Source organism: Grammomys surdaster, unplaced genomic scaffold (assembly GCF_004785775.1).
Source record: "Grammomys surdaster isolate TR1022 unplaced genomic scaffold, NIH_TR_1.0 125690, whole genome shotgun sequence".
Lineage (NCBI taxonomy): Eukaryota > Metazoa > Chordata > Mammalia > Rodentia > Muridae > Grammomys > Grammomys surdaster.
The window spans coordinates 2233908-2241988 of record NW_021620526.1 but is presented as its reverse complement, the minus strand read 5'-3'; positions in this window follow the sequence as shown (position 1 = coordinate 2241988).

Genomic DNA, 8081 nt, shown 5'->3' with positions numbered 1-8081 from the left:
TGAAATAGACAATTTTCTAGACAAATACCAGTTACCAATGTTAAATCAGGACCAGATAAACCATCTAAACTGTCCCATAACCCCAAAAGAAATAGAAGAATTCATTAAAAGTCTCCCCACAAAGAAAAGTCCGGGACCAGACGGTTTTAGTGCAGAATTCTATCAGACCATCAAGGAAGACCTAATTCCAATTCTTTTCAAACTATTCCACAAAATAGAAACAGAGGGTACACTAACCAATTCATTCTATGAAGCCACAATTACGCTCATATTTAAACCACACAAAGACCCAACAAAGAAAGAGAACTTCAGGCCAATCTCCCTTATGAACACTGATGCAAAATTACTCAATAAAATTCTAGGGAACCGAATCCAAGAACACATCAAAACAATTTTCCATCACTATCAAGTAGGCTTTATCCCAGGAATGCAAGGTTGGTTCAATACTTGGAAATCCATCAATGTCATCCATTATATAAACAAACTCAAAGAAAAAAACCACATGATCATCTCACTAGATGCTGAGAAAGCATTTGACAAAATTCAACACCTCTTCATAATAAAAGTCTGGGAAAGATCAGGAATTCAAGGGCCATACCTAAACATAGTAAAAGCAATATACAGCAAACCAGTAGCCAGCATCAAACTAAATGGAGAGAAACTTGAAGGAATCCCACTAAAATAAGGGACTAGGAAAGGCTGCCCACTCTCCCCCTACTTAATTAATATAGTGTTGGAAGTCCTAGCCAGAGCAATTAGGCAACACAAGGAGGTCAAAGGGATATAAATTGGAAAGGAAGAAGTCAAAATCTCACTATTTGCAGATGATATGATAGTATACTTAAGTGACCCCAAAACTTCCACCAGAGAACTCCTAAAACTGATAAACAACTTTAGAAAAGTTGCTGGATATAAATTAACTCAAGCAAATCAGTAGCCTTCCTCTACTTGAAAGATAAACAGGCTGATAAAGAAATTAGGGAAATGACAGCATACACAATAGTCACAGATAATATAAAATACCTTGGAGTCAACCTAACCGAGCAAGTAAAAGACCTGTATGACAAGAACTTCATGCCCCTGAAGAAAGAAATTGAAGCAGATCTCAGAAGATGGAAAGATCTCCCATGCTCATGGATTGGAAGGATTAATATAGTAAAAATGGCTATTTGCCAAAAGCCATCTACAGATTTAATGCAATCCCCATCAAAATTCCCACTCAATTCTTCACAGAGATAGAAAGAGCAATCTTAAAATTCATTTGGAATAACAAAAAACCCAGGATAGCAAAAACTACTCTCAGCAATAAAAGAACTTCTCGGGGAATCACCATCCCTGACTTCAAGCTGTACTACAAAGCAATAGTGATAAAAAAAAAACAAACTGCATGGTATTGGAACAGAGACAGGCAGGAGGATCAGTGGAATAGAATAGAAGACCCAGAAATGAACCCCCATACCTATGGTCACTTGATCTTTGACAAAGGGGCTAAAATCATCCAGTGGAAAAAAGATAGCATTTTCAACAAATGGTGCTGGTCCAACTGGTGGTCCTCATGTAGAAAAATGGAAATTGATCCATACTTATTTCCTTGTACAAAGTACAATTCCAAGTGGATCAAGGACCTCCACCTAAAACCAGCCACACTGAAACTAATAGAAGAGAAACTGGGGAAAAGCCTGGAACACATAGGCACAGGAGAAAAGTTCCTGAACAGAACACCAATGGCCTGTGCTCTAAGACCAAGAATTGACAAATGGGACCTCATAAAGCTGCAAAGCTTCTGTAAAGCAAAGGACATAGTCAATACGACAGAGTGGCAACCAACAGATTGGGAAAAGATCTTCACCAACCCTACATCTGATAAAGGGCTAATATCCAAGGTATACAAAGAACTAAGAAATTAGACTCAAGACAATCAAAGAACCCTATTAAAAAATGGAGCTCAGAGCTGAACAAAGAATTCTCAACTGAGGAAGCTCGAATGGTTGAGAAGCACCTAAAGAAGTGTTCAGCATCCCTAGTCATCAGGGAAATGCAAATAAAAACAACACTGAGATTCCACCTCACACCAGTCAGAATGGCTAAGATCAAAAACACAGGTGACAGCACATGTTGGCAAGGATGTGGAGAAAGAGGAACAGTCCTCCACTGTTGGTGGGATTGTAAACTGGTACAACCACTATGGAAAACAGTCTGGCTGTATCTCAGAAAATTAAACATAGTGTTACCTTAGGACCCAGCTATAGCACTCCTGGGCATATACCCAAAAGACGTTTCAACATACAACAGGGACACATGCTCCGCCATGTTCATAGCAGGCTTATTTATAATAGCCAGAAGTTGGAAAGAACCCAGATGCCCTTCAACAGAAGAATGGATGCAGAAAATGTGGTTCATTTATACAATGGAGTACTACTCAGCTATCAAAAACAATGAGTTCATGAAATTCTTAGGCAAATGGATGGAGCTGGAAAATATCATCTTGAGTGAGGTGACCCAATCTCAAAAGGACATACATGGTATGCACTCACTGATAAGTGGATATTAGCCCAAAAGCTCACAAATTCTAAGCAACAACATATAGACCACATAAAACTCACATAGAAGAAGGAAGACCAAAGTGTGGATGCTTTGTTCCTTTCTAGTAGGAGTATCAAAAGTTTCAACCAGAGCTTCCAAAGTCTAAATGGCCAGCCAGAGAGCACAAAGGGAGGGACTCTTGCACCTGTATAGGGAATTGAGGATGACCTTGTTAGACTTCAGTGAAAGTGGAGGGCCATGGTCCCCAAAGTTTGGATCCCCTACTGTGTGGTAATTGGAGAGCAGGGAGATGGGATTGGGAGGATGTTTGGAGCACACCCTCACAAAAATTAGGAGGAGGGGGTATGGGATAAGGGGTTTTGGGGATAATGGGAGAGGAGATAACCTTGAAAGGTAAATATGTATAATATCCAATTAAAAAAAACCACACAGATAAATGGTCTAAAAAAAAAAGATCGAGGGAGAGAGTTTACTTATTTTAAATTAATTTCAAAAGTTTCTAGGAGTTGCTAATTGGCTAAGATCCTATTTTAAGCTCTCCTTAAAAGAATTTAAGTCTCTGTTCAATAGTCTCAAGAGAGAGGTAAACCCTAATTTTCCTCAACAATGAATTGACAAAAGAGAGGTAATCTCACAAAAAGTAGAAGAAGCTTTTACTAATCGATATATTGTATAGTCTGATTAGTTGTCGGCAGTGCTATAACTGTCCTTTGACAAAAGATTATTACTATAGATTTATATATCCTTAAATAGTGTCTCATGACTCTCTGAGTGTAGAAGGAGCAGCTGTTGGCGCTTCTGCCCTGATTTTACAAGAACTCTGAAAAATTGGCTTTAAAACAAAAGAGGTTGAACTGTACCCCCCCCCCACAAGAAGGAGTCCCCCTGAAATACACTCCATCATGCCTTGTTCACTTTTAACTCTCTAAAGCTTAAAGCTCATGGCAAATCTGCTGCTAACTGCCTCTGGCACCACTGAGACCAATAAAACTTTGCCACAGATATGGAGAAGGACCCTCTTACCCTTAAAGGGAATGGCCCAGAGTCAGTTCCCTTATGGGGCCGAGGACTGATATGTCTGTTGGATACCACAGAAGGCACAGTTAACCGGCTACCAAAAAGATTAATGAAAAAAATAGATACCTCCACAAAGCCAGGCCCAACCATAAATACGATGAATAACAATTTACATCCAGGGAAGAGAAATCTCCCTGAGAATTCCCTTCTTTTTCCTTTCCAGGTAAAAATGAATCACCCATGATGTCTGCTGTTAGAAGTTCTAATCCAGATGCTGGCCTCCGAACTTATACTACTCAGACCTTTGAAGGGCCACTGACAAGAACATCAAACAGCTAGAGATTGACATCACTAATCTTAAGAAAACCCTCATTTTGCAGTCTGAAGAGACCTCCTAAAATTGCAAAGACCCTTATTGGACTTGGTTTACTCTAGTACAATAGAAAAGGCTGCATACAGCTCTTAGGTGTGTTCAACCCTCAAAGAAGAAGGTTGCCTTTGCATAGACAAGACAAGGAGGGTTAAAGAGAGCATGAAATAGGTCAGTGAAGGCCCTGAGAAAAATCAGAGAGAGAAAAAGACAGATGAATGCTGGTACAAGAATTGGTTTGCAGCCTCTCCAAGGTTGTCAACCCTATTTCCTTCCATCTTGGGACCACTTTTTGGGTTCTTTTTGCTTTTTTCTGCTGGTCCCTGCCCCTCAAATAGGCAGACTAACTCTGTGATACAACAGATAAATAATTTGGTAGCAAAACCTACTCAGATACATTATCATAAGTTAGCTATGGAGGACCAGGAGACTCAAGATGAGGTTGTTACTTTATACAGGGTGTTTCCAAAACCCGTCTCCACCCAACCTAAAAGGGGGGACTTCTGCCTGTAGACCAAGCAGAGAGGGGCCACCCAGAACCCCCTCTTACAGGCGATCTGAATTCTTGCTTAGGCTGCAAGGCTAAGCACTGCAAGGGAATATAAATAAAAGATAAAAATATCTCTCTGTGTTCCCTGAGGGAGAAGCCTGACTGCATAGGGGTTGATGTCAAAAGTATCCCCTCTCCAGGAAAAAGACATCGGGTCAGGTATGGCCCTCATGCCTCACTGGACAATAACAGGGGGACTGGAGCCATTACAAGGTCCCCCTCAAATACTGGAGGTCAGGCCTCTATCCCTGCCTTTGCAAGTTTAATTGCCACAGCCCTTCTATACTTAGAGAAGGGAGGAGATGTCAGGGACAGCCCTGCTTACACACTGTAGGCCTAAAATCAGCCATAGGCCTAAAATCTGCAATAGGCCTGTCATACATGTATACTAACACCAAGTCTTGGGTCTCAGTGGAAAAACATTGAAACAGATGGCTATAAGCTAATGTAAACAGGCAGCTTTTGTGGGAAATTATAAGCCTGAGTAGTCATAGACCTTGTAAATAAGTAGCCTTGGCAGACAATACCAACTTAGATAAGGACAAGCCAGTCATAGGCAGAGTCATAGTGACTTGTCCCCTGAACCTTCACCTAGCCTATACCTGGTTCTGAAGATATCTGTATTCCCCCTGAACACCCACAGTGCAGTGTCATTTCCTTCTCCACATCCTCCCTTTCTGTGTGTATAACCCCTGTGTGAATGAATGTGTGAATGAATTATGATTTGAGAAAATAAATGTCTGGAAAAAAAAGAATGAAACAAATCAGAAATTTTTATTTATGCTGATTTTACTGTAAATATTCATACAATTTGTTTTTATAAAATAAAAAAAAAGTGAGTCATTGTTTTTTACTCTGCCATCATAGACTGAGAGCCTCTTGTATGGAAGGATAGCTGTTGGTGGAAGCTAAAATGTTCTATAAGTGAGAGCTTTTATGCATTGTGGAACTGAAATTTAGGTAAATAATATTGAATACAGGGCCCATGTAGCTGTCCAGAACTGAATTTGGTAAGAGCCTGGTCTGGTGACAGTAAAACATGAGAACAGAAGAGATCAAAATTATCTCAGAGAAGTGGCTGTCATGGCTTAGATGGCACCTGCAGTAATTTAAATGGGTATAATCTGTGTCTTATATTCAGTCACATTGGGCAAGCTCGGCCAATATGTAACTAGTAGGCACTAAGACAGTATTGTAGACTCCCATAGACAGGAGAATGAGAGGTTTTCTTCAAAACACAATACTTACTTACTGTGGACTTGACACTTTAATAGACTTAGGCAATGGAGTACTGTCTAAATACTTCCTCTCAGCTACTGTTGGGTCAGTATCTTCATTGATAGTTGTCAGTGGAAGCTCTAGAAGACTGGGAGTCGATTTGAACATAATCAGTCCTACCAAAAACCATGCTGGGTTCTTTTCTTTGTTTGCTTGCTGTAGTTTTTTTGTTTTGTTGTTGTTTTGTTTGTTTGTTTGTTTGTATTTTGAGATGGGGTTTCTCTGTGTAGCCCTGGCTGTCCTGGAACTCACTATGTAGACCATCTGGTTTTGAACTCACACAGAGATCTGCCTTCCTCTGCCTCCCAAGAGCAGAAATTAAAGGAATGCACCACCTCACACAACATGAATGTGGTTTTTAATGTTTCTTAGCCCTAACTTCATTTATACCTTCTGCACTGTCCTTTGTTTTCTTAAGCACTGAGCTCAAATCTTTTTCTTTTCCTATGAAGGACTTTTACTATTTCTAGCAGGTCATGTCTGTTTTCATTTTCCTTAAGTTTTTTCCTAAGAAACTATTTCCCTTTCACCTGAAGCATAATTCTCCTGTCTATAGAATTATAAAATGATGGATTATTTTCCCTTCAAGATTAATTGCATCCATGCCACTCTCTCCCTATTTGAATTCTTTCAGACAAGAATTTGGTGTATACCTTATCTTAGTTGCTTTATAAACAACCCACAACTCCATCTTTTTAAAGGAGTTTTACACTGTCCTTGGTTTCCTACAAGACTACAGGGGGCTACAGCAGGGAGAGAGCCCTTCTGCAGCATGTAAAATTGTCTGGAAAAGCCATTTTCTTTATCAGTCAGTCTCTTATTACGGATAAGAGTCTAAGCATATCACATTACAGGGAGTTTTCACTCTTTATGAGATCTTCAAGAAAAGCTTCCTTACACCTTAACTGAGAAGAATCTGTTAGTTTCCTGAAAGACAAACCCATAAAATTACAGAGGTATTCCTATATTTGAAGTTCTCATACGCCTTCCACCCCTGCCTGGTCCTTTGGGCTGGAGCAGACACAGAGTCGGTCTGCTCCTGTCCTGTGGAGAAACTGAATCCTGAGTCATCCTAGAAGAGCCACTGCACTCAGAGCAGCCGGTAAGAACTCCATCTCACTCACTAAGCCCCAGAGATACATCTGGGAGCCAGGGACATTCAGGGCACAGCAGCTACCCAAACCCCGCCCCTCCAGAATTCCACTTCCCTTCTGCCCCTGCCTGGTCCTTTGGGCTGGAGCAGACACAGAGTCGGTCTGCTCCTGTCCTGTGGAGAAACTGAATCCTGAGTCATCAAGGAGCCACTGCACTCAGAGCAGCTGAAACTGAATCCTGAGTCATCGAGGACCCACTGCACTCAGAGCAGCCGAGAAGCCACTGCACTCAGAGCAGAAGGATTTCCAGATCCAAGAGGTGGCCTGAGTCCCAGGAGTTCTTCCACCCAGGAGATTAGGAGCATAAAACCACAGAGACCTCTGGACTCCGAGGAGCTCTGCAATAAGCAAGATAACTGGAAATACAGACTCCAGTCTTACACAGTGAGGGCAGGTACCACTAGAGTAAACCAGATGGCGAAAGGCAAGTGCAAGAACATAAGCAACGGAAACCAAAGTTTCTTGGCATCATCAGTGCCCAGTTCTCCCAATATAGCAAGCCCTGAACACCCCATCACACCTGTAAAGCAGGATTCAGAATTAAAATCACTTCTCATGATGATGATAGAGGATTATAAGAAGGAATTAAGTAACTCCCTTAAGGAAATACAGGAGAGTACAAGTAAACAGATAGAAGCCCTTAAAGAGGAATCGCAGAAATCCCTTAAAGAAATGCAAGAAAACACAAAGAAGGAATTAAACAAAAACATTCAGGATCTGAAACTGGAAATAGAAACAATAAAGAAAGTTCAAAGGGAGACAACCATGGAGATAGAAAACCTAAAAAAGAGATCAGGAATCACAGACGCAAGCATCACCAACCGAATACAAAAGATAGAAGAGAGAATTTCAAATGCAGAAGATACGGTAGAAAATGCAAAATGCAAAAAACTCCTAACTCAAAAGATCCAGGAAATCCAGGACACAATGAGAAGACCAAACCTAAGGATAATAGGTATAGATGAGAATGAAGAGTCCCAACTTAAAGGGCCAGTAAATATCTTCAACAAAATTATTGAGGAAAACTTCCCTAACCTAAAGAACAAGATGCCCATAAACATACAAGAAGCCTACAGAACACCAAATAGACTAGACCAGAAAAGAAATACCTCCGTCACATAATAATCAAAACATCAGATGCACAAAACAAAGAAAAAATACTAAAAGC